Raw genomic sequence first — 26,752 nt, 5'->3', positions numbered from 1 at the left:
CCAAAGTAAATAGACCTTCTGTTAGGTGTTGAGTTCCTGCCACTGCCCAGGGGGAATCTCAAGCCATCTCCGCTGCTGTCTCCCATTCTCCTCCAAACGCAGTGGAGCCTGCTCAGCAGAGACATCAGTCCCAGCGTCTGGCTCAAGCTGATACTGTGCAGCTGGTTACTGCTTTCCTTCCAGGCTCAGCCATTGTAACCAATACTGATCAGTGGCGGGCAGGCATCCCTGGGACTAAGCCCTGCTTTTCTTCTTCTGAGCATGCCCAAGGGATGAACTCTCATTGGAGGTCGGGGGTCACATGCTCAGGCCCTGTAGCAGCTCCTATTGGACCACTAGGAAGGTCCTGGAGAGCTTCTGCTATAAAAGGTTCGCATGGCCGCACGGCCATGTGCTAGTATAAACTTATTAACGTGTGTGTGTGGATGTATGCCTGTCAATGGATGAAAGCTCTGAATCATTCCCATCCCTAGTGTTGTTGACTGTTTGCGAATGGTGGAAGCTACCTAGCGCCTGACAGTGCTATCCCGCACAGCTAGCACACGATACAGTGTCTGATAGCAGTGACCGCCAGTGCGGCGCCATGTGCTAATAGAGCACTTTCCTGGCCCAAGTCTGGGTGGTTAGTGGCGTCCGCCAGAGTGGCACTGCACACACTTTTGTGTATTAAATTATTATTTCTGTTTATCTCTGACACCCCAGTAGCAGTGTCGAGCCCAAGAGGTCTAGAGGAACTATTTCCCTGAGTTTTGGGACAGCATTCTGTGACTCTTTGCTTGCTCTCTCTGTGTGGTACCGCGGTCCTGTGATGCAACACAGTTCACTTCCTTCATACCGGGTGAAGCTAACCCATGTGTGTATCCACATTATACCGCCATATAGTCCGTCATTACTCAGCAGCAGGTTCCATTTCTGATCGGTGGACCCCAGGCTGCGAACGCACCTTATACCATCCTTCTAATTATTTGGTGTGTTCCGCTAGCCCTAACACCTTCAGACCTCATGAACATAGCTGAGCTTTGTGGAAGAAGCTACACATGACCATAAAGAATCCTGCTTGAAAACAACATTTCACCATTATCCTTGGTCTTTGGACCTTTGTCCTGCAGCAGCTGATCCATGCTTTTTACATGTTGCTTAGTTGCAACAAAACAAGATTAGTGTACCTCTCCCTGGTGCACCCCATGATTTTAACCAAGTAAGACCCTATATGCGCTTTTTTTTGGTCTCCAGATTTTCTACTTCTAAGGTTTCACATTGACATACTAAGGTTTGTGAAGCTATTCTTGACCCCATAGCTTTACATCCATCATCTGTTAAAGTTGTGTGACCAAAGAAGACCTGCGAGCTCATTTTTCCTGCTAGAATTTTTGCTATGCAAGACATAGTGGATAAATATATACAAAACTACATGGTCATGCAATTTCCAAACCTACACAAAACCTGCCATGAAAGTTCCCTGTACGTTATGTTCATATTTTAAGACATTTATTTTTTAAGAACTATATTGATAATTATTGCAGTTTTTGACCTTTCAGCTATGTTGTTGATATCTGATATTTTAATGATTGATCTCCCATTGGCAACTTTATTTCCATTATCTAAGGCATTTATGCTAAACCTTCATGATTAATATGTTTTATTGCCTTTGACTCCTACAGTAGAACATTATTGCTGGGTATTAAGTAACCCTGCCCTCGTAAAGCTGTGATTAATGTGTTTTCTAGAGGAAATATTCACAACAGTCATGAATAAATATTTACAATAAATCCATGTTCTTGATTAGAAATCTTATAGAAGCAGCCATAAAAGATAATAGAGGCAAAGGCATCGAGTGATCACGTAAAAATGATACATAAGTATCACTGAAAATGGTGATGGGAGGTGTGTGTGAAAATAAAGGATAGTAATAATGAAAAAATAATGCGATATTTTAAAAGAAGTAGATTAGCAATTTTACAAAAATTCAAATTTGCAGATTCACTCGACTTTTGATTCACATCAAATTTATTCAGGGCCAATTAAAGGTATATTTTTATGGTCTGGGGTCTCTCCAGATGTTAATGCATTATAAACAAAAAACAAAAAATAAAATAAAACTTAAAAAATATATACTCACCTTTAGAGTTGGGCAAATCAATTTGCGGGACCGTGGTCCATTGGTCAGATCAGTATCTTTTTGCCGCTCAACAGGAAGCTCTCAAATCTCTTTTCTTTAAATTTATGCTGCATTTTAAAGATGAGTAAATCTCCTAAAATTTGCTTCATGCAGGCAACACTGGAAGTCAGGGCAAAGGAAGGATGAATATAACATATTTTATTATTTCATACACCCTTTTCTGGCCATCAAAAAAGAAGCAAAATGTCCATCATTTGGAATGTTGCTAGATTCGAGTAAATCGAAGCCCAAAAATGTGAAATTTGCCATAATACTAAATTTTGGATGAAGTTTACAATTTGATTTATGATGGATTGACTCGCTCATCTCTAACCAGACGGGTTCCCTTTATGCAGTACAAAGTAATGTATTATTTATTTAGACACCAGAATTATTCAGCAAATATTCTGCTTGGGTGAATTCATATTTTGTGAACTCGGCTTTAAAAAGTTCAAAAGCTTTTCATTTGTTTTTATCAACCCAAAAGCACATCTGGATATGGAGGAACATTTATACGTAGACATGGGTGGACTGCAAAATTATGACAGATATATACCTTCAAACAGTGTGAGACTGAGGCGCAGCCCATTCATTGACTACAGATCATATCATCCGGGAGGTTTAAACAAACAAACAGAATGGAAAGATTTTCAGAAGTGCTCTTCCAACTATATAAATTAAATTCTTCTATTTCATGCACCTCAGGGGTCGTACAGATTTATTGAGAAGAGTTAGCCCGAGGCATGAATGTTTTTAGAAGTCTTCAGAAAGTAATGAAGTTTATATCATATTTTTTTTTTTAATATAGGGATAATTAATATAAAAGCAATGGGAAACATAGATTTTTTTTTTTTACGCACACAAATACATTGACAGTGATTCAAAATGAAAGAGTCAATATAGTACAAAACTGGAGAAAAAAAATATTAGTAGCAGAGCAGATCAATAAATTAGAAAGTTCAAATATTTAAGGAAACTGTCAGTCGATTCATACTGCCCAAAATATTGTCTGCGTGAATCGGAACCTACATGATTGCAGGCAGGTATATTTTCCTTTGAAACGCTTCGGCATTTTAGAGAAAACATAGATTGAATTTCTCTCACAGGTGATGTTTACATGTGGGAGAGACCTGTCAATCACCTAGAGTGAAGAGAAGGTGGCTCGGATCGGCGTTGGACTAGAACCCTTTCTTTATAGTCCCCGGAGTGCTCCTCAAACTGTATTTTCTCTGAAACGCCGTAGTGTTTCAGAGAAAAATATACCTCATTGCAATCATCATTCTCTGCAATTTGGTATGCTCCATGTGTTGGGGCTTTGTTATGGTCCACTGAGTTTGGATGGTGGGTTCCATGTCCTTTCTGGCCTTGTCCCTTCAGTATAATTTCCACCCACGGAGGATCAATCCTCTTTCTCCAGCAGCAAGGGTCCTGTGTCACGCTTTCAAAACCTCCCCACATACAGTGGGGCAAAAAAGTATTTAGTCAGTCAGCAATAGTGCAAGTTCCACCACTTAAAAAGATGAGAGGCGTCTGTAATTTACATCATAGGTAGACCTCAACTATGGGAGACAAACTGAGAAAAAAAAATCCAGAAAATCACATTGTCTGTTTTTTTATCATTTTATTTGCATATTATGTTGGAAAATAAGTATTTGGTCAGAAACAAAATTTCATCTCAATACTTTGTAATATATCCTTTGTTGGCAATGACAGAGGTCAAACGTTTTCTGTAAGTCTTCACAAGGTTGCCACACACTGTTGTTGGTATGTTGGCCCATTCCTCCATGCAGATCTCCTCTAGAGCAGTGATGTTTTTGGCTTTTCGCTTGGCAACACGGACTTTCAACTCCCTCCAAAGGTTTTCTATAGGGTTGAGATCTGGAGACTGGCTAGGCCACTCCAGGACCTTGAAATGCTTCTTACGAAGCCACTCCTTCGTTGCCCTGGCGGTGTGCTTTGGATCATTGTCATGTTGAAAGACCCAGCCACGTTTCATCTTCAATGCCCTTGCTGATGGAAGGAGGTTTGCACTCAAAATCTCACAATACATGGCCCCATTCATTCTTTCATGTACCCGGATCAGTCGTCCTGGCCCCTTTGCAGAGAAACAGCCCCAAAGCATGATGTTTCCACCACCATGCTTTACAGTAGGTATGGTGTTGGATGGATGCAACTCAGTATTCTTTTTCCTCCAAACACGACAAGTTGTGTTTCTACCAAACAGTTCCAGTTTGGTTTCATCAGACCATAGGACATTCTCCCAAAACTCCTCTGGATCATCCAAATGCTCTCTAGCAAACTTCAGACGGGCCCAGACATGTACTGGCTTAAGCAGTGGGACACGTCTGGCACTGCAGGATCTGAGTCCATGGTGGTGTAGTGTGTTACTTATGGTAGGCCTTGTTACATTGGTCCCAGCTCTCTGCAGTTCATTCACTAGGTCCCCCCGCGTGGTTCTGGGATTTTTGCTCACCATTCTTGTGATCATTCTGACCCCACGGGGTGGGATTTTGCGTGGAGCCCCAGATCGAGGGAGATTATCAGTGGTCTTGAATGTCTTCCATTTTCTAATTATTGCTCCCACTGTTGATTTCTTCACTCCAAGCTGGTTGGCTATTGCAGATTCAGTCTTCCCAGCCTGGTGCAGGGCTACAATTTTGTTTCTGGTGTCCTTTGACAGCTCTTTGGTCTTCACCATAGTGGAGTTTGGAGTCAGACTGTTTGAGGGTGTGCACAGGTGTCTTTTTATACTGATAACAAGTTTAAACAGGAGCCATTACTACAGGTAATGAGTGGAGGAAAGAGGAGACTCTTAAAGAAGAAGTTACAGGTCTGTGAGAGCCAGAAATCTGGATTGTTTGTTTCTGACCAAATACTTATTTGCCACCATAATATGCAAATAAAATGATAAAAAAACAGACAATGTGATTTTCTGGATTTTTTTTTCTCAGTTTGTCTCCCATAGTTGAGGTCTACCTATGATGTAAATTACAGACGCCTCTCATCTTTTTAAGTGGTGGAACTTGCACTATTGCTGACTGATTAAATACTTTTTTGCCCCACTGTATTTATCAATATTTTTCTACCTTTTGAGTGTTATGTTAATATTTTCTATTACTGATAGACCTTTATGTTCTTGGTTTCAGGCAAATATTGCTTGTTATCCTCTATGGTTATAAGTAGAGATAAGCAGACTGAACCAAGGATGTTTGAATTCAAATAAATTTTCATGAAATTCTCGGTTTCACGCAAATCCAAACATTTTGAGATTCTAATCACAATTCATAAACAAAAAACCCCAAACCTTTCCCATCACCATTTCACAGACTGCTTAAGCATCAGAGCGTGGGTGAATAGCATTTCTCATTGCCACATGGGCTTTCCTGCTATGAAATCTTACGGTTTATCATTCCTTCAAGACTCGTGGTCAGTACCTGGGACATCCCAGACCAGAGGTTCCCAGTGGAACACAGTTTGTATGACAATTACATACATAAAGAAATTATATTAATTATATTTGATTTTTTTTTGCATGATAACGGATAGTTTAATAAAGATACTCAGCAAATTGTAAAATATCACCAAAAATGTTCAAAAGCATGCAAGCAAAAATGGATACAACAGACCATCTCCTTACAACACAGTAGCTATTTTTTCACATAAACCAGGCAATAATATTCCACCAACCTAAGGATATTTACAAAGAAAAGATCTTTTGTAAGAAAACTAGAGAATAATCACTGTAGAATATCAGTTTTTGTCTTGGTCACAGTCACATCTATATATTTTGGAATTTTAGACCTTTTTTTTTTGTACCATGGTTATTTTATAATTTTTCTGTTTTGCTGTCTTAGGAAATATTTTTTTTTTTCATTTTCCTTTATTTTTTTGCCGTAGTAGAGGTAAAGTGGTTTCTTCAGCGTTACTGGAAGCAACATGTGCAGTGATACCGGGCAGATATCCAAGAGCGTTTTTTGATGAGCATGAAATAGAGTCAGCATATCTTCCCTCCCTGGAGAGACAATTCTTCATTTAGATTAAAATCAGAGTGTTCCTTCTTTCTTCTATAGCAATGTTCTTCTCTGAAGATCGCAACATAAGCCTACTTGGATGATCCTTTTACTTGTAAAATGTTTGAAACTGTAATGTTTGATCCAGCGTGAGCTTATGGACATGGCGAGACACCGTAGGATGCATATACACAATTTACTTTAGCATATACTTGCTAAACTTTTCTTAAACTTTTTAACTCCTTCGAGTCTCCTGTCTGCATTCAGTACTCAGGTCAGCATTTTGATAGCTCGTGCTTTTATGTAACAAAGGACTGAAATATTTACATTCCTCTCATTACATTTCTGAGCTATTTCGCAAATCTTGAGACATTTTGTGCAAAAAAAAGATATGTTCAGAAAGGTTAAGATAAAAACAAAGATCACTTTTAACTTTGTATAAAATTCACTAATCCCATTTTGAAGAATCTGGAGAAAAACGGCAATGAATACCATAACACAAGGAATAAGAGTAACTTTAAAAATGATACACAAGTGATATATAGGAGCCATTTTGTCTCAACTGGAGAGGTGATTCCTTGAATCCCTTTTACACCAAAAAGCAAGCTGTATTGTAGCCAGGACAGATGGCGTTGATGCAGCTGGATGGAAGAACTAAGGCTGTAGTAGCTGGATGGAAACGTTAGATGTAGAACTGGAACTGGACGATACAATGAAGCAGAGTTAAAAGGGATGTCTCACGAGCAAAGTTAATTTTAATCAATAGATCTTGGAATAATAAAAATTTCCACAATTGGATGTTTAAATAAAATGTCCAAGGGCTGAGATAATCTTATAAATGTGCCCCTACTGTGTACTGTTTAATGGCCGTGTCTGACCGTTCAGGGACATGATCTGATCATACCACAGCTCCTGGGCAGGGGAGTAAGTAAAATAGAGTATACAGACAGGACAGCAGTGGATCACAAATAATTATTTTTTTGAGGTAAAATATTTTTTAAAAACAGGCATGGAATTGCTTTGCCTCCCTAAAAGAATCCACTGTGATCCCCTGCTCAGGAGATGTGGTATGATCAGACATGCGATCCAGATGTAGCAGAGTTGGAGCACATTGTGGGACAAATTAATTATCGCCGGACAAGTGAGGCAGGCGCGAAATGAATACATCAGGTGATGTGAGTTGAATGGCAGCGCAAACGGCGCATGCCCGAAAAAGGAAAGCACAGCGCAGGCACCAGGTACATGACTGAAGACAGAGGAGGTGGCGCACTGAGGGGCTGACTGATAGCTGGGAGGCGGTTGAGTCCAAGGGAAAAGACGTTCCCCCGGGACAGACTAAAGGTATGGCGCCAAAATTATAAAACTTAATATTGCAGCATTAGAAGGGACCACAAAAAGAAGAGCCACCTTCACAGAATGCAGCCCTAGTGCTGCACAAGGTGGCTCTTTTACTTAAAAACGCCAGGGGGGGTGACAGGTTCCCTTTAAAGAACTTTACTCTGTGTGTGTTTATTAGATTTAGTAATGGGGGTGTGTAATGGACTCCTCTACCTTACTAACCTGTGGGCTTGATGTTAGCTGCCATTACAAAGCGGATATCAACCCCACAATTATTATCCTACTTGCCACTGCACCAGGGCTTGTGCGAAGAGTCGGGTGAAGCACCAGAATTGGCGCATCTAATAGATGCGCCTTTTCTGGGGTGGCTGTGGGCAGCTATTTTTTGCCTTGGGAGGGTTAATGTCAATGATCCCTTCCCAGTCTGAGAATACCAGCCCCCAGCTGTCTGCTTTAGCTTGGCTGGTTGGCAAAAATAAGGGGACCCCACACCATTTTTTTAAATTATTTATTTTAAAAATTTAAGAAAATGATTGGGGATCCCTCTATTTTTTATATCCAGATAAGATAATGCTGACAGATGAGGGTTGCAGCCTGCAGCTGTCTGTTTTGCCTGAGCTGGTCAGCAAAAATAGAGAGGAACTCACACCATTTTTTATTTCATTTGTTTATTGCACAGGCACAAGCTGATGAATACTATCATCATTGTACGTCTGCTCTTGCTGCTATCAGCAAGACCGGGACTAGGTTGATAAGAGTAGTACTCTCATTAGCCGTCGCCTGTGACCAGCTGTAACCTTGTTACCACTGGTCACATCTGCTGGTTCACACATTATTATCTATATGACAGCATGAGAACTGCAGTGCTCTGGCCGGCAGTAACGAGCATACCGCCAATCAGAGCCGGTGTTTCTCACGCTGTCACACAGATGACTGGAGAATGGAAAACACCATATGTTCAGGCCCCACATTCATTTGAATTGGTTCAGGTTCAAGTTGGGGTATCACATTCATATCCGAACCAACTTTTTTAAAATATTTGACCTATCCCACCGGACCCGAACATCCACGGGTTTGCCCATCACTAGTCAGGAGACTTAAAGTGCTTGAGTAGTACAAAAGGAATATAAGTTTCCTGTGCTCTAATAGAATGGAACATAGACAACGTGAATACTCAAGTATAATGCCTCCTGAGCAGGGTTGCATGGCTTGGGAGAGTGACATCAGGAAGGCATGACAGTTGACATAGCAATCTGGAATACAGACAAGCAGAAATCTGTTGACAGCAGAGGCAGGACATAGTGATTGGAACTAGACTGAGGAGAAGTAACAAAACAGTTGATGGTTGGGCATCCACAAATGGACATATTATCATCAACTAATTATCAAGAAATCCTTCAAATAAGTAGGAATTAACCAAAGTGAAAATGTAACCTACCTGAACCCTCTCTTGTCATGCATGCTTGTTTTAAATAAACCATTCAACAATCTGTTTTTATTCATTATTTTATTGATAATACTTTAATTTTTTTAAATAGTAATAATAATTGTATTGGTATAGCACCAACATATTCCGCAGAACTTTACAATTAAGTGGTGACATATACAAACAATAACTTCAAGGTAAGAGAGTTGAACAGTTACAGGAGGAGTGAGGTCCCTGCTCGCAAGCTTAAAAGCTACAAGGAAATAGTGGGGACACTATAGGTGAAAAGTGCTTGTTATTTTAGGTTCAGCCTGTATAATAACTAGGGACTTTCATATAAATCTGCATGATCCGGTCATCAGCCCGTGTGTTTAAGTGCAATTATCAATTATGTGTGGGGACAGATGATTAGGAGGGAGCAGATTCTGAATAATATTTAGAAGGAGGGAACGGGGAGAGTTAGGTTAGCGAGTTGAGGTGATAGAGATGTGTATTAAAGCACGCTTAAAACATGGAGGCCAGGTATCAGTCAGATCGTCCGGGATAGTGCATTCCAGAGAACTGGGTTTATTTTATTTAGTCATTACATTTCTTTAACTTTTATGTTTTTGTCCTTTTCATTTTGGCCTTGTAGCGTGTGCACTTTCCAGCAATTCTCCAGCAGGATATTGGGATGGGCACTTATCTCCCAGTAACACTGGTGTGTTTCCATTCCCAGAGACGCCACAGTCAGCAGCTGATTTATCAATGAATGAGCCACATGGCTGTCAGCAGTATCATTTTATATATATATATTTAACTTTTCTTAAGCTTTTTAGGATGTGAGAAAGAAGAGCTAAAGCCTACAGTCTGCACAAGCTTTCATCAGATGCCTGAATTCAAAATACGGCTTTAATCCTAACATTTCATGAAGGAAAGTAATTAGAAAAAATGTAAAGGTCAGCAAAGAATAAAAGCGCTGATTCATAACGCTATGAAGCACTGGTTTATACATCAGGTAAAACTGTTTGTCCATGTCTTAAAAACATTCCTGTACTAACTTTGCAATATGGCTGGAGGCCACCACCTTGGGCAATACTGTAGCCACGGACAGGGGTACTTGGCCTGTACAATGTTGAGTTTGGTTTTACAAGCCACATCCACATGATGTCCAGAGATGTTTCTAGTAGAACCTTGCCCAGGGCATCAACCTGCTCCCTCTGGCTCGTCTTCTTCATGTAGTGCATTTTGGTGCTACCTCTTACCAGGGTAAGTGACTCACACAGCCACACACCCAGCCATCAATGTGATGTAGAAGGAAATATGTTTCTTCATATTAGATTAAGAAGCTTTTTATCAATTTGTATGACAGCAGCTTATTTGTGGGATCGGACACGCTCCCCATGTCCATCAATGAGCCTTGTGTGCCTATGACCCTGTTGATGGTTGACCAATCTCTCCTTCTATCACTTTTGTTAGGTACTAACCACTACATACCAGAAACACCACACAAAACCCATTGTTTTCTAAATGCTCTTACTCAGTTATCCTACCATCACAATTTTTTTCCTTACGTTTGCCCATGTTTCCGGCTTGCAACAATTCGACAACTGACTGATCCTCTTGCTGCTTCGTATATCCCACCGTCTAACAAATGCCATTGTAACAAGATAATATTTAAAGGGTTTTTCCAGGACTATTGTTATTTAGATGTAGAGTCCTCAGAAAATCGATCCAGTAGCTGTATTCAATAAAAGTCAAGAGACTGCTGCACAGTTCAAGGCAACGCACAAAGTAACAAAATATATAAAAGGAACTACTGAACGGATGCAGCTTCCTCCTCACTTTTATAAGATGATCAATATTATTCACTTCACATGGCAGTAGTTTTAATATTATGGTTTACTAGTATATATTGTTTGGTCATCATATCCATTATTTTTCTTTTTCTTGTAGCTAACAATTTACTTCAACATTTAATCATTCAGCTGCCCGCCCCCCCAAAAAAGAAAAAAGACACACAAAATCTTGACTACCGGTTGATAGCTTTATACTACCCACATATCAACTCACTTTCCTCCTCGTGTACAATCATGAAAGTGGAGGAGTCAGCGCCTTTGGAGTTGGCTAATTTTTGGGGGGAACTTCCGTCAGGGTAAATTGAAAATCCTCAATAGATGGGGCTTTTAAACATGTGGATGGGGGCCTATATACTGTAGAAGTAATCACTATCATCTACTGCTCTATTGTAATCCATTGATTATAGGGTGCACATATACTTACTTATACCTAGTGCCAGCGTCAACAGCACAAGTCTTCATCTACTTGTCTCGGAGTCCAACATTTCCTTGGGCATTTCCATGGCCAGTATGTACTGGGCTACACTATACTGGATAAAATGTATTAGGAAAATTAAACTAAATCGCTTTAAATGTTCTGAATCGTTGGCCATAGTGTCTCTAAATAGATGACATGTTTGATCTTTTCACATGTCTTATGGTCGTATTTAATAACAAGAAAACAAAGTCGTCCGAAGAAATCATGCCGGATCTGGAATAGGAATAGTAACGAAGTGTTTTGGACATGAAGTGATAAGAACTATGCGTCAGTTCAGATCTGGGTTAGTTTAATGTCACTCATGCTCGCAGGCAATTATCTAATATTAGCTGTTATTCGCCATCGGCAAGTACACATTTCTTTCTTCAGTATGGATATATCTACCATCAGACTTGCAGTAGAGAAAATGCCAATTATGAGTCCTCGTCACACATTTCATGTTCACGTTCAATTTATGTGTCCTCAGCTTAAAATAAACTTTTGAAACTGAAAGCTTCAAGATACAAGCAATCAAACACTGTTTGACACAGAGCTTTAACTAGGACCACAGCCCCACACCTAGAATCTGAGCTCTTAATTATTGACGCCCCTTATAACCCAGAGCCCTTAACTAATTATCTATATTTAATTTGAAATAATTTTAAAAGGATCTTTTACCACTTAAACCCTTTAAATAAAGTTTGGGGCAGATTTACTATTGTCTCCGAGCTTTTTTTTCTTGATGTGTAATATGCCAAATTACAATATGCCAAATTTTGGTGCACTTTGGCATAAATTTTTGCCTTTAATGCTAGACTTATTACATTTTTTTGGACACTTTTGTGGCACATTTTACAAAGTGCATGGTTTGGATCCAAAGGGAGGTGGCTTAAAATTGACACTTTTCTTGCATTTTTTTCCACCTAAAATTCAGTGTACCGTATTTTCCGACGAATAAGACAATTGGGAGTATAAGATGACCCCCCAACTTTTCCAGTTAAAATATAAAATCTTCTTAAAAGTCGAGGGTCTTCTTTTATGCGATGTGTAGTGTTGAGCGATACCTTCCGATATGCAAAGGTATCGGTATCGGATTGGATCAGCCGATACCCAAAAAGTATCGGATATCGCCAATACCGATACCCGATACCAATGCATATCAATGGGACTCAAAATATCGGAATGGTTCCCAGGGTCTGAAGGAGAGGAAACTCTCCTTCAGGCCCTGGGATCCATATTCATGTATAAAATAAAGAATAAAAATAAAAAATATGGATATACTCACCCCTCGGATGGCCCCTGGCTCTCACCGGTCCAAGCATCTGCCTCTGTTCCTAAGAATGCAGAGTGAAGGACCTTCGATGATGTCGCGGCTTGTGATTGGTCATGTGACCGATCATGTGACCGCTCACGCAACCAATCACAAGCCGTGACGTCATCGCAGGTCCTAAACTCACTGCATTCTTAGGAACGGAGGCTGCCGATTACACCGCTAAGGTCCAGGCTCCACTGGAGGGGTGAGTATATCCATATTTTTTATTTTTATTCTTTATTTTTTACATGAATATGGATCCCAGGGCCTGAAGGAGAGTCTCCTCTCCTCCAGACCCTGGGAACCATACACTGGGAACTTCCGATTCCATTTTCCGATATCACAAAAATATCGGAACTCGGTATCGGAATTCCGATACCGCAAATATCGGCCGATACCCGATACTTGCGGTATCGGAATGCTCAACACTAGCCATGTGTCATCTTATAAGGCTGGTGACTAATGTGCTTTTTTGGGAGGGAAGTGGTCCCGATGACGAAGAGAGGGGGCGTCTCACAGGAAAGTGTGAGTGGAGTATCCCCCTATTACCGCATTGTGGCAGCGTGGGGTCTCTGTGCTGGGGAGCGGTGGCGTATCTTCGTGCAGCATCGCGGCTCTGTGCTGTGAGGTGGCGTATCTTCGTGCCATGGGTGCTCTGTGCGGCGGCGTATCTTCATGCTGCGTCTGGGCTCCTCCAGCATTTCCTCAAAGCCTGGAGGCACCGGCAGCTCCATTGCGGCGATGCAGTGGTCTCCGGGAAAATTGCCGCTGGAGGCAGCGCATGCTAAGATTCAGATCTCATCCAGAGTTCTTGGGAGACGAGATCTGAATCTGAGCATGCGCCGCCCCCAGCGGCCATTTTCCCGGAGGCCACCGCATCGCAGCAATGGAGCTGCCGGTGCCTCCGGGCTTTGAGGAAATGCCGGAGGAGCCCCGATGCTGCACGAAGATACGCCACCACCGCCCCACAGCACAGAGCACCCACGGCACAAAGAGGAGCCGCCGCCGCTTGCCAGCACAAAAACCCCATGCTGCCACAATGAGGTAATAGGGGGATACTCCACTCACACTTTCCTGTGAGACGCCCCCTCTCTTCATCATCGGGACCACTCCCCCCCACCCACCATATGCACATTGGTCTGCACCCACCGTATAAGACAACCCCCAAATTTTCAGAAGATTTTCAGGGGTTAAAAAGTCGTCTTATACGCCGGAAAATATGGTACATTAAGTTAACGAAGAGTATAAGCTTTTTTATTTTTATTCTATTATTTTCCTCTTAATAGAATGGAGGCTATTTGTTGTGAAATTGGATTCTGGGCTCCCCCGGTGGCCACTTGTGGAATTGAACTTGTGTGCATCATCCCCTCTGTTCACCTGCTCCTATCAGGATGTGGGAGTCGCTATATAACCTTGCTCCTCTGTCAGTTTCTTGCCGGTCAACAATGTAATCAGAAGCCTTCTGTGCTTGTTCCTGCTACTAGACAACTCCCAGCTAAGTTGGACTTTTGTCCTTGTGTGTTTTTGCATTTTGTTCCTGTTCACAGCTGCTGTTTCGTTACTGTGTCTGGAAAGCTCTTGTGATCGGAAATTGCCACTCTGGTGTTATGAGTTAATGCTAGAGTCTTAAAGGAATTTCTGGATGGTGTTTTGATAGGGTTTTCTGCTGACCATGAAAGTGTCCTTTCTGTCTTCCTGCTATCTAGAAAGCGGACCTCGATTTTGCTAAACCTATTTTCATACTACGTTTGTCATTTCATCTAAAATCACCGCCAATATTTGTGGGGGCCTCTGTCTGCCTTTTGGGAAAATTTCTCTAGAGGTGAGCCAGGACTGTCTTTTCCTCTGCTAGGATTAGGTAGTTCTCCGGCTGGCGCTGGGCATCTAGGGTTAAAAGACGTAGGCATGCTACCCGGCCACTTCTAGTTGTGCGGCAGGTTTAGTTCATGGTCAGTATAGTTTCCATCTTCCAAGAGCTAGTTCTCATATATGGTGGGCTATGTTCTCTCGCCATTGAGAATCATGACAGTTTGACCGGCCCAAAAAAGGGTTAAATTACTGGCTGAGAAAGGAGAGAAAAAAGAAGTCTGCTACAATTTTTTTTTTTTTTTTCCTCTAGTTCTGAGTGTGCTCTTTATTGAATCACTTGCTAGTCTGCCTATACTGCAGCCTTCCTCTCTTTCTCTCCTTCTGATCCTTGAATGGCTCTGTGTTCACCTGTTTCAAATGGATCTTCAGAGTGTAGCTACAGGTTTGAATAATCTCGCCACAAAGGTACAAAATTTGCAAGATTTTGTTGTTCATGCACCTATGTCTGAGCCTAGAATTCCTTTGCCTGAATTCTTCTCGGGGAATAGATCTCACTTTCAAAATTTTAAAAATAATTGCAAATTGTTTTTGTCCCTGAAGTCTCGCTCTCCCGGAGACCCTGCACAGCAGGTCAGGATTGTAATTTCCTTGCTCCAGGGCGACCCTCAAGACTGGGCTTTTGCATTGGCACCAGGGGATCTTGCGTTGCTCAATGTGGATGCGTTTTTTCTGGCCTTGGGGTTGCTTTATGAGGAACCTCATTTAGAGCTTCAGGCGGAAAAGGCCTTGATGTCCTTGTCTCAGGGGCAAGATGAAGCTGAAATATACTGCCAAAAATTCCGCAAATGGTCTGTGCTTACTCAGTGGAATGAGTGCGCCCTGGCGGCGATTTTCAGAGAAGGTCTCTCTGATGCCATTAAGGATGTTATGGTGGGGTTCCCTGTGCCTGCGAGTCTGAATGAGTCCATGACGATGGCTATTCAGATCGATAGGCGTCTGCGGGAGCGCAAACCTGTGCACCATTTGGCGGTGTCTACTGAGAAAACGCCAGAAAATATGCAATGTGATAGAATTCTGTCCAGAAGCGAGCGGCAGAATTTTAGACGAAAAAATGGGTTGTGCTTCTATTGTGGTGATTCAACTCATGTTATATCAGCATGCTTTAAGCGTACTAAGAAGCCTGACAAGTCTGTTTCAATTAGCACTTTACAGTCTAAGTTTATTCTATCTGTGACCCTGATTTGTTCTTTGTCATCTATTACCGCGGACGCCTATGTCGACTCTGGCGCTGCTTTGAGTCTTATGGATTGGTCCTTTGCCAAACGCTGTGGGTATGATTTGGAGCCACTGGAGGCTCCGATACCTCTGAAAGGGATTGACTCCACCCCATTGGCTAGTAATAAACCACAATACTGGACACAAGTGACTATGCGTGTTAATCCGGATCACCAGGAGGTTATTCGCTTTCTGGTGCTGTATAATCTACATGATGTTTTGGTGCTGGGATTGCCATGGCTGCAATCTCATAACCCAGTCCTCGACTGGAGAGCTATGTCTGTGTTAAGCTGGGGATGTAAAGGAACTCATGGGGACGTACCTTTGGTTTCTATTTCATCATCTATTCCCTCTGAGATTCCTGAATTCTTGTCTGACTTTCGTGACGTTTTTGAAGAACCCAAGGTTGGTTCACTACCTCCGCACCGGGAGTGCGATTGTGCCATAGACTTGATTCCGGGTAGTAAATACCCTAAGGGTCGTTTATTTAATCTGTCTGTGCCTGAACACGCTGCTATGCGAGAATATATAAAGGAGTCCTTGGAAAAGGGACATATTCGTCCTTCGTCATCTCCCTTAGGAGCCGGTTTTTTCTTTGTGTCTAAGAAAGACGGCTCTTTGAGGCCGTGTATTGATTATCGACTTTTGAATAAAATCACGGTTAAATATCAATATCCGTTACCACTGCTTACTGATTTGTTTGCTCGTATAAAGGGGGCCAAGTGGTTCTCTAAGATTGATCTCCGTGGGGCGTATAATTTGGTGCGAATCAAGCAGGGGGATGAGTGGAAAACCGCATTTAATACGCCCGAGGGCCATTTTGAGTATTTGGTGATGCCTTTTGGTCTTTCAAATGCCCCTTCAGTCTTCCAGTCCTTTATGCATGACATTTTCCGCGATTATTTGGATAAATTTATGATTGTGTATCTGGATGATATTCTGATTTTTTCGGATGACTGGGACTCTCATGTCCAGCAGGTCAGGAGGGTTTTTCAGGTTTTGCGGTCTAATTCCTTGTGTGTGAAGGGTTCTAAGTGTGTTTTTGGGGTTCAAAAGATTTCTTTCTTGGGATACATTTTTTCCCCCTCTTCCATCGAGATGGATCCTGTCAAGGTTCAGGCTATTGGTGATTGGACGCAACCCTCTTCTCTTAAGAGTCTTCAGAAATTTTTGGGCTTTGCTAACTTTTATCGTCGATTTATTGCTGGTTTTTCTGATGTTGTAAAACCATTGACTGATTTGACTAAGAAGGGTGCTGATGTTGCTGATTGGTCCCCTGATGCTGTGGAGGCCTTTCGGGAGCTCAAGCGCCGCTTTTCTTCCGCCCCAGTGTTGCGTCAGCCTGATGTTGCTCTTCCTTTTCAGGTTGAGGTCGACGCTTCTGAAATCGGAGCTGGGGCGGTGTTGTCGCAGAGAAGTTCCGACTGCTCCGTGATGAGACCTTGTGCTTTTTTTTCCCGTAAATTTTCGCCCGCCGAGCGGAATTATGATATTGGGAATCGGGAGCTTTTGGCCATGAAGTGGGCTTTTGAGGAGTGGCGTCACTGGCTTGAGGGGGCCAGACATCAGGTGGTGGTATTGACTGACCACAAAAATTTAATTTACCTTGAGTCTGCCAGGCGCCTGAATCCTAGACAGGCGCGCTGGTCGTTGTTTTTCTCTCGGTTTAATTTTGTGGTGTCGTACCTACCGGGTTCTAAGAATGTTAAGGCGGATGCCCTTTCTAGGAGTTTTGAGCCTGACTCCCCTGGTAATTCTGAGCCCACAGGTATCCTTAAAGATGGAGTGATATTGTCTGCCGTTTCTCCAGACCTGCGGCGGGCCTTGCAGGAGTTTCAGGCGGATAGACCTGATCGTTGCCCACCTGGTAGACTGTTTGTTCCTGATGATTGGACCAGTAGAGTCATCTCTGAGGTTCATTCTTCTGCGTTGGCAGGTCATCCTGGAATCTTTGGTACCAGGGATTTGGTGGCAAGGTCCTTCTGGTGGCCTTCCCTGTCACGAGATGTGCGAGGCTTTGTGCAGTCTTGTGACGTTTGTGCTCGGGCCAAGCCTTGTTGTTCTCGGGCTAGTGGATTGTTGTTGCCCTTGCCTATCCCGAAGAGGCCTTGGACGCACATCTCGATGGATTTTATTTCGGATCTGCCTGTTTCTCAGAAGATGTCTGTCATCTGGGTGGTGTGTGACCGTTTCTCTAATATGGTCCATCTGGTTCCCTTGCCTAAGTTGCCTTCTTCTTCCGAGTTGGTTCCTCTGTTTTTTCAAAATGTTGTTCGTTTGCATAGTATTCCTGAGAATATCGTTTCTGACAGAGGGACCCAATTCGTGTCTAGATTTTGGCGGGCATTCTGTGCTAGGATGGGCATAGATTTGTCTTTTTCGTCTGCTTTCCATCCTCAGACTAATGGCCAGACCGAGCGGACTAATCAGACCTTGGAGACATATTTGAGGTGTTTTGTGTCTGCGGATCAGGATGATTGGGTTGCTTTTTTGCCTTTGGCGGAGTTCGCCCTCAATAATCGGGCCAGCTCTGCCACCTTGGTGTCCCCGTTTTTCTGTAATTTGGGGTTTCATCCTCGATTTTCCTCCGGTCAAGTGGAATCTTCGGATTGTCCTGGAGTGGATGCTGTGGTGGAGAGGTTGCATCAGATTAGGGGGCAGGTGGTGGACAATTTGAAGTTGTCCCAGGAGAAGACTCAGCTTTTTGCCAACCGCCGTCGTCGTGTTGGTCCTCGGCTTTGTGTTGGGGACTTGGTGTGGTTGTCTTCTCGTTTTGTCCCTATCAGGGTTTCTTCTCCTAAGTTTAAGCCTCGGTTCATCGGCCCGTACAAGATATTGGAGATTCTTAACCCTGTGTCCTTCCGTTTGGACCTCCCTGCATCCTTTTCGATTCATAATGTTTTTCATCGGTCATTGTTGCGCAGGTATGAGGTACCGGTTGTGCCTTCCGTTGAGCCTCCTGCTCCGGTGTTGGTTGAGGGTGAGTTGGAGTACGTTGTGGAAAAGATCTTAGACTCTCGTGTTTCCAGACGGAGACTCCAGTATCTGGTCAAATGGAAGGGATACGGTCAGGAGGATAATTCTTGGGTCACTGCCTCTGATGTTCATGCCTCCGATCTTGTCCGTGCCTTTCATAGGGCTCATCCTGATCGCCCTGGTGGTTCTGGTGAGGGTTCGGTGCCCCCTCCTTGAGGGGGGGTACTGTTGTGAAATTGGATTCTGGGCTCCCCCGGTGGCCACTTGTGGAATTGAACTTGTGTGCATCATCCCCTCTGTTCACCTGCTCCTATCAGGATGTGGGAGTCGCTATATAACCTTGCTCCTCTGTCAGTTTCTTGCCGGTCAACAATGTAATCAGAAGCCTTCTGTGCTTGTTCCTGCTACTAGACAACTCCCAGCTAAGTTGGACTTTTGTCCTTGTGTGTTTTTGCATTTTGTTCCTGTTCACAGCTGCTGTTTCGTTACTGTGTCTGGAAAGCTCTTGTGATCGGAAATTGCCACTCTGGTGTTATGAGTTAATGCTAGAGTCTTAAAGGAATTTCTGGATGGTGTTTTGATAGGGTTTTCTGCTGACCATGAAAGTGTCCTTTCTGTCTTCCTGCTATCTAGAAAGCGGACCTCGATTTTGCTAAACCTATTTTCATACTACGTTTGTCATTTCATCTAAAATCACCGCCAATATTTGTGGGGGCCTCTGTCTGCCTTTTGGGAAAATTTCTCTAGAGGTGAGCCAGGACTGTCTTTTCCTCTGCTAGGATTAGGTAGTTCTCCGGCTGGCGCTGGGCATCTAGGGTTAAAAGACGTAGGCATGCTACCCGGCCACTTCTAGTTGTGCGGCAGGTTTAGTTCATGGTCAGTATAGTTTCCATCTTCCAAGAGCTAGTTCTCATATATGCTGGGCTATGTTCTCTCGCCATTGAGAATCATGACAGCTATTATAGCTAAGGCCTGTGAGGACATTCCAAGAGAAGCTGGCTATGGGGACAATCCAAGAGGAGCTGGTTATTGGGACATAAGTAACTGGATAAAGGGATATAAGAGGGGCTGTGGGGACATCACAAGATAGGCTGTAAATGGGGACCTAAGGGGGTGACTATGGAGATATAAGAGTGATATACGAGTGACTGTGATTGCATGACAAGAGGGGCTGGCAATGGAACATAAGGGGCTGGCTATTGGGACATTACAAGATGCGATGGCTATGTGAACATAAGGAGCTGACGATGGGGACATTACAAAAGGGCTTTTATGGGGACATAAGGAGCTGACTATGGGGACATTACAAGAAGGGCTTGCTATGGGGACATAAGGGCTTGGCTTTGAGGACACTACAAAAGGGACTGTCAATGGGGACATTAAAAGAGGGGGCTGGCTATGTGGACATAGGGAGCTGGATATGGGAACATTACAAGTGATGTTTGCTATGGGGACATAAGGGGCTGGCAATGGGACATTACAAGAAGGGCTGGCTATGTGGATATCTGGCTATGTAGTGCAAGCTGTAGGAGAGCAAGGAAGGCAAATAGGGTCTTATCCCACGTTATACAATGTGCAATTTTGATCAAAAACTGCTCACCTGGTGGCGTAGAAGCAAGGCTTGTATGTCAACTGCTGGAGATCCACGGGTCTGCAAGCAACCTAATTACAGCTATTATCCGGGGAGATAGTGGATTATATCCGCGCTGCCAGACAATTCAGAATACAAAATATGGTTAAAGGATGATGTTGGCTTATTCTACCCGTTTCGAAGTCATCATGACTTCTTCTTCAGAAAATAATAATAATAATAATTTTATTTATATAGCGCCAACATATTCCGCAGCGCTCTACAAATTATAGAGGGGACTTGTACAGACAATAGACATTACAGCATAACAGAAATCACAGTTCAAAATAGACACCAAAAGGAGTGAGGTCCCTGCTCACAAGCTTATAAACTATGAGGAAAAGGGGGAGACACGAGAGGTGGATGGTAACAATTGCTTTAGTTATTCGGACGAGCCATAGTGTAAGAATCGGGTGTTCATGTAAAGCTGCATGAACCAGTTAACAGCCTAAGTATGTAGCAGTACAGACACAGAGGGCTATTTACTGTTTATGTTTTTTTTTGTTTGTTTTTTTAATGGGCCACACAGGGATAGTTAGGTTAATGCGTTGAGGCGGTAGGCCAATCTGAACAAATTAGTTTTTAGCGCACGCTTAAAACTGTGGAGATTGGGGATTTATCGTATTAACCTGGGTAGTGCATTCCAAAGAATCGGTGCAGCACGTGTAAAGTCTTGGAGATGGGAGTGGGATGTTCTGATTATTGAGAATGCTAACCTCAGGTCATTAGCGGAGTGGAGGGCTTGGGTAGGGTAGTAGACTGAGACCAGAGAGGAGATGGAAGTTCTTGGAATTATTTAATGCACTGATAGTGGTTATAGTGATGCAATTACAGTTAAGTCCATATATATTTGAACTTAGACAACATTTAATACCTGATGAAGGCTGTTGTAGGCTGAAACGCGTTGTTTTGTTCTTATTAAAGTGTCCTAATTAATTTGGTACTGAGCACATTATCTCAATCTCCAAACTATCCTTGTCTTCTGGAAGCGCCAAGAAAGGATTTTTTTTTTCTAACTATTAATTTACTGATGATGGTTCTGGTGCCATATTCCTGTATAAATAGTGGTTCTGGTGATATATTCATGTACTGCTGATTATTTTGATTTCATATTCATGTACTGATGATGGTTCTGGTGATGAATATTGCATCAGAACCATCATCGCTATGTTAATACATCACTACAGCAATCAATACTACATGGTTACAGCACCATAACAACCATCACTACATGGAGATGTCACCTCAACTACTATCAGTACAAGAATATGAGACCAGAACCACCATCAGTACATGAATACATAACCAGAATCACTATCCATATAAAAATATGGCACCAGAACCACCATCAGTTTTGCTGAAAACAGTATTTGCTGCAAGACGGATATTAAAACCATTATACATGGGATCTGTTTAGCTTCCACTGGGGTATCTGCCAATTGGTGCACATCTTAATTGAAATGAAATGACCCCCATTATACTTAAGTAATATTAGTTTTCATGACTGTCCTTGGTTTTGACATTTAAAATATAGGATGTCAGGGATGAATGTCACTATTTTTCCTTGGTATCGTGTAAATCAGGGGTGTCAAACTACATTCCGCGAGGGTCTCAAACCATGCGTGTTTTCAAGATTTCCTTCTCATTGCACAAGGTGCTGGAATCATTCTGTGCAGGTGATTAAATTATCACCTGTGCAATACAAGGAAATCCTGAAAACATGACTTGTTTGCAGCCCTTGAGGAATGCAGTTTGACACCCCTGGTGTAAATGATCTACAAGCAATGAATGATTCCATCTTACTATGAAAACTCACTCCCTGTTGAGCCTCACCACTAAAGTACACAATAAGTTTTTACTTTTGCTGGTACTTTTTGGTGAAACAGGTAACAATTATATTGGAAGTGGTCATCAAAGCTTGTTAACTGACCAATCGGAGGTGGGGGTGCATTAGGGGTCCTTAGTCTCTGACCCATTTCTTTACATGGGGGCATATGGTTCATGTTGTGGGGCACCATCGGCTTCATCTGCCTAGGGCACCAAAATACCTTTTCCCGGCCCTGAGCTATGGGACAACAAGGTCCCGTGAACTGTTCTTGCACAGAGGCCCTCTACACTATGTGTCAGGTGGTTTATCCTGTTTAGTAGCTTTTGATGTGTAAGCCTGTTGTTATTATTATTCTTTGGATGTAGGACACAGAAGATTGTTTCTGATGTCTTGGTCATTAGAATCCTACTCGTTGAGCATTCCTCAGACACACAAATAAAGTACCGTAATTGCTCATTTATACTGTGTCAGAACTTAGAGCCCTGCCAAGGTTTAAGAAAAAAATAGTCTTAGCCCTTGTCTAGACATATGAATAAGCCTGTAAGCTGGTCAGAAACTAAAAGGAATAATAATTTTATAATGAAATGTAAAGCAGTTATATACAATTCAAACCAAAGAAATCATTTACATAATTATTCTTTTTATCCTTCTTTCATTCTTCTTTATTTTATTATTACATTTTCTTTCCAGGTGCTTTTTACTTACTTTCAGAGGCTGAAAACCTGTCTTCCTGATCATGAGTAAATGACACATGTTAGAGAGAGCTCTAAGGGTACCGTCTCACAGTGGCACTTTTGTCGCTATGACGGTACGATCCGTGACGTTCCAGCGATATCCATACGATATCGCAGTGTCTGACACGCTACTGCGATCAGGGATCCTGCTGAGAATCGTACGTCGTAGCAGATCGTTTGGAACTTTCTTTCGTCGCTGGATCTCCCGCTGTCATCGCTGGATCGTTGTGTGTGACAGCGATCCAGCGATGCGTTCGCTTGTAACCAGGGTAAACATCGGGTTACTAAGCGCAGGGCCGCGCTTAGTAACCCGATGTTTACCCTGGTTACAAGCGTAAAAGTAAAAAAAAAAAAAAACGTACATACTCACATTCTGGTGTCCTTCAGGTCCCTTGCCGTCTGCTTCCCGCTCTGAGCCTCTGACTGACTGCCGGCCGGAAAGTGAGAGCAGATCACAGCAGTGACGTCGCCGCTGTGATCTGCTTTCACTTTACGGCGGCACTCAGTCAGAGCGGGAAGCAGACTGCGAGGGACCTGGCGGACACCGGAATGTGAGTATGTACTGTTTGTTTTTTTTTACTTTTACGCTGGTAACCAGGGTAAACATCGGGTTACTTAGCGCGGCCCTGCGCTTAGTAACCCGATGTTTACCCTGGTTACCAGGGGACTTCGGCATCGTTGGTCGCTGGAGAGCGGTCTGTGTGACAGCTCCCCAGCGACCACACAACGACTTTCCAACGATCACGGCCAGGTCGTATCGCTAGTCGTGATCGTTGGTAAATCGTTATGTGAGACGGTACCCTAACACAATTCTAACAGCGGGTCGAAAGCCAAATTTCAGAAGCAGTGGCCCTTCCTTCAAGATAATTATTTTCAACTTATCACTGATCTGCTTTCTACAGTGATTGAAAACTCAACGTTCCACTCCATTTTTCCATAGAAGAACTAACCAAACAGTGGTTGGTGGTCCTTTAATTTATAATGGCCTCAGGTTAAAACATTTTGACCATAATAATGATCATTCTTGTTCCTGTGTTACTTGAAACCACATTAAACATGCAATGCCACAGACCGTGCAGATCTGCAGCACGTGTGACATGTACTACTGAAGTGCAAATTTGTGCATTATTGAATCTTTCAAACTTCAAATTCACTGGATTCCTAGAATTTAAAAAAAAAAATTGATTAACCACAAAAATATTCAAATTGCATTGCTGCAAAGCCTCCAATTTCCAAGAAAATATGTGTGTTACATAATGGACTGTACTTAACCTCTTTTAGTCTCCTAAAATCAAATACAGCCTTAGCAACTTCAAAATGACCTCACTATACAAATGGTAGTTACCCAGCTGTCACCTACACAGACCCCTTACAGACTTTTTAAAAATGAAAGTCATTTCTGATCAAATAGGCCATTCTTTGCAGAACATTAAATCAAACTGATAGTGTCGCAGGCAGAGGTAACATCATTCTGCTGGGACTAAAACATGCGATGTTCCATGAAATCAATGAAGTACTCCATTTGCTCCTCACTATTACACTTGCTGGAGGTCAGTTCTGGTCTGCTTTTGGTAGCACTATTGCCTGGATGGCAGGGATCAGTCTGTTATGAAAGTGTAGAAACTCACTCAGAAAAATAGGTAACACACTATGAAAACTGCAATTAACCCTGTTGGTTCTTGTATAAACTAGAGATAGTGACCCCGCAGTCTCTAGTGGTTTCTGCGTGAGCCGAGATAGCCCTAACTAAAGCTGAGCAAATTTGATTGGGTCAGGGCTTATTCAGCAAGCGACAGCGCTTACAGACTAACCTGCAGAGGGAACCTGGCTTCCCGGATTGCTCCGGCTAATCAGCTGTTCAGCCCTGCAGCTGCTTGTGTCAAGGCTGTATTACAGTTACGACACATGCATGGAGAGCCTGTTTGTTGGGTTCCCTCTGCAGCTTATTCGGTAAGCGTTATTGCTTGCCGTATAAGCCCTGACCTGATCATATTCGCTCATCTCTAGCCTTAACCACAGACTAGATGATGGCAACTCAGACCTATGCTGCCTGGAAGTCCGTTGAGTGCTTCACATTCCTCCTAAAGAACCAAAGGGCATACAGAGTGCAAATTACCTACAGTAGGGAAAGTGTGCTGAAATAGAAAGAGATTCCAGAGTGATTAAAACAAACTAGTTTTCCCAGAATACATTGCACCTGACACTGGATTAAATGCCGATTTCTCTGTTATGATGAGCCCCTAGAGAGAACTTCTTGAACTGAGGCTAGTGATTGCCTTGGTTTGTCATTTGGAAGGGAGATGCACATGAATGACATGAGTCGTTCCCCCACTTGACCACGTGGGGCCTATTACTGGCATCAGCTCATGTAGATCGCGCCAAAAGAACTGTAGACATCTTCACAAATAAAGAAGCTGTGGTGTAGCTGTGCAAAGACAAGTGATGGTCTAAAACAAATGAATTTATATTATATATTATATATAAAAAAAGGTTGCACTCTATCGTGCCAAAGCATGTCGAATATGAAATACATGAAATATGAATAGCAAAATGGCTTTTTGAACATTAGGAAAAATATTTGAGACGCTTTGCACAGAATTTGGCCAAATAGTGTGAGCCCATCAACCATCATCAAGGTGGTCTCATTAATCTGATGGGTCCCTGACCTCCCTGTGTAAATGTGAACACTTACTAAAACAGATGAATATCATATATTTTTATTATTTTATCTCCTTCTTAGTGCTCAAAAAACAGCAAAATTTGGATCCTTGATTGAACCCTAAAATTTTCGGATTCACTAGAAACTAGTGATGAGCGAGTATACTCGTTGCTCGGGTGGTCTCCAAGTATTTGTTCGGTGCTCGGAGATTTAGTTTTTGTCAAAGCCGCTGCATGATTTATGGCTGCTAGACAGCCTGAGTACATGTGGGAGTTGCCTGGTTGCGAGGGAATCCCCACATGTATTCAAGCTGTCTAGCAGCTGTAAATCATGCAGCTGCATGTCGACAAAAACTAATTCTCTGAGCACTAACAAATACTCGGAGACCACCCGAGCCTGCTCAGGAAAACCCGAGCAACAAGTATACTCGCTCATCACTACTAGAAACCAAATTTTTGGAGAAATATGTAATGGATTTGATTTGTTATGGATTGACTCACTCATCGTCAGTCACTGTAATTTCAGAAAACTTGATCTCTGAGAGTTAATGTGACAGATAATCAGCAAACTGCTATTTTACAAAATTAGTGCCTTACCTGAAAAAAGTCACTTCAAAATGCTGGCCACTAGGTGTAAACATTACTGTGTTATCCATCTATAGCAGTAGAGACACTGAGACAAAGAACAGGAAGTGCAGACTGGTCTTTGTTTCTGTGTGGGAGTCAGGGATTTGTTTTTGTCTCTCCATCCCTTGCTTTCCTGCCTGTCAAACATCAGATAAGCATCACACAGATACAGGCCTTCATTTGAGGGAAAGCAAGCCACTGGACAGTGACAGGTGAAATGCATGTTGGAAAATTAGGGAAAGCATGTTCTAGCACCAATAGTTTTGTGAGAATGCTGATGAAAGCTACACCATGAGAACTGGAAAAGTTCCTGAACATATTAAACTACATCAAGAACAGTTGTTGCTTGTTGTCAAGGATGAAAGCAGCAAGGCCATACTGTGTATAGTATAGTGTATGGATTTTTCATATCCGCTTGCATAAAGGAAAACTGCAATACCATTATCTGCCACCACACAAAAATCTTGATTAAATGCGCTCGCATTCCTCAAGGCTGCAAAGAAATATATCTAAAAAATATCTAATTTATTTTTTTTTAAAAATCCATAAAAAAATTATAGATACAGTAAAAAAGGGATCCAGAAGCAGGTTCAAAGTTAACGCGTTTCGGTCTATAACACTCCTTACTTATGCAGCTATGCTACGTCCGGTGGTAAGCAGTCCGTTTAATCTGCTC

This window comes from Ranitomeya variabilis, chromosome 3 (assembly GCF_051348905.1).
Source record: "Ranitomeya variabilis isolate aRanVar5 chromosome 3, aRanVar5.hap1, whole genome shotgun sequence".
Classification (NCBI taxonomy): domain Eukaryota; kingdom Metazoa; phylum Chordata; class Amphibia; order Anura; family Dendrobatidae; genus Ranitomeya; species Ranitomeya variabilis.
The sequence above is the reverse complement of the archived record's forward strand: the minus strand, read 5'-3'. Positions refer to the sequence as shown.